A 1,684-nucleotide genomic window follows, 5' to 3' on the forward strand; every position below is an offset into this window, starting at 1 on the left:
TTTTTTTTTTTTTAAAGGAATTACTTTATTTTTATTTTGTATTTATTTTATTTTTGGCTGTGTTGGGTCTTCGTTTCTGTGCGAGGGCTTTCTCTAGTTGGGGCAAGCAGGGGCCACTCTTTATCGCGGTGCGCGGGCCTCTCACTATCGCGGCCTCTCTTGTTGCGGAGCACAGGCTCCAGACGCGCAGGCTCAGTAGTTGTGGCTCATGGGCCCAGTTGCTCCGCGGCATGTGGGATCCTCCCAGACCAGGGCTCGAATCCGTGTCTCCTGCATTGGCAGGCAGATTCTCAACCACTGCGCCACCAGGGAAGCCGCTGAAGTTGCATTTTCTTCAGAACTGACGCTCCATGCACCAAGACTGGAAGATTCATGTCCATTTGCCTTATGCTTTGCTGCCTTGATTTGAGATGATAATCCACTAAGTCTCTCCCCATTCCTACTTGTGGAGGATCATGAGCTGTTTTGATTTTAAACCATTTTGAAAAACGTTGCAGGTCTAAGTGTATAGTGTGATAACAATTTTTTCTCATCACCCATGTCTGGGTTTCTCTCTTTCCCATATGCCCCTGGGGAAAGCCGTCCATACCTCAGTAGCTCTGCATTTTACTGGACACTGAGGCATCAAGACTGCTCTGGCAGTTACCAGAAGCCAACCTACTTTGCACACAGCATTGAGATAAAGTGTCTTTTTATGCAGTTTCCCTTCTAGAATGTTTGGAGATGTTGAAAGGATAAGAGTTCACTGCCAGGGAAATATTAATTAGTGGTGTCGTTGACTCTACACCTTTTTCTCAGGAATTCTACCTAAGTTATCCACCTCTCCCACTACCAGAAGACTTTCTGTTTCCTACTTTTCTCTTGAATTTTGGAGGGAAAGATATTCTGTGGACAAAGGCACAGCCTTATAATCTCAGGGAAAAATTTTAACCACTGTATGTGACGGTACCAAACATTGATTAAGGGGCCTACAAATTCGGGATGCAAAGCCGGAAGCAGGGGATTTATTAAAATGGGATACTCCAGACTCTGTAATTTCTCTCTGGAAAGGGAAGTGCATTGAATACTAAATAAATACAGAGTGACTTATACTTGTCCTGTCTGCAGTCTCCTTCCTGCCTTGTTCCTTCTGTGAGAATAAGTCTGTTAGGTCTCTTTGGTTTGCAAGTCACATCCAACCTAACTCATGGACTTGAAGGAGTTTTAGGCTCACTTACATGCAAGGCCAGGTGTAGAGTGGTCTCAAGTAGGGGTTGATACGGGTGCTCAAACTGGCCTTAGGAATCAGCTCTGTTCTTCTTTCAGGTTTCTTTGATTTGGGGCCGTGTTTGGTGGCAGGATTGCTGCTAATAGCAAATGGTAAGCCTGCATCGTCTCAGGTTCATGCTGAGTCAAAAAAAGACAACATTTCTTTCCAGTAGATCCTGAACCATCCCATGATTCCCTCTAAACAATGTGTCAATCCCTGCCCCAGTCACTGTGGTCATATGGATAGAATTATGCAAATTAGCAATTACTTCATAAATGTGTCATTAAAATATCACTATTAGTAATGTAGCTGGAATTTAATTTTTGGTAAAGTAAATCTAAATGTCTCATGTAATAGAGGTCAAGTTGACATTTTATGTATAAAGTCACTGAAAGACAAGCACTAGGGTTATAGTCTTTGAGCAGAGAATCTGCA

This window comes from Balaenoptera musculus, chromosome 20, assembly GCF_009873245.2.
Source record: "Balaenoptera musculus isolate JJ_BM4_2016_0621 chromosome 20, mBalMus1.pri.v3, whole genome shotgun sequence".
NCBI classification, from domain to species: Eukaryota; Metazoa; Chordata; class Mammalia; order Artiodactyla; family Balaenopteridae; genus Balaenoptera; species Balaenoptera musculus.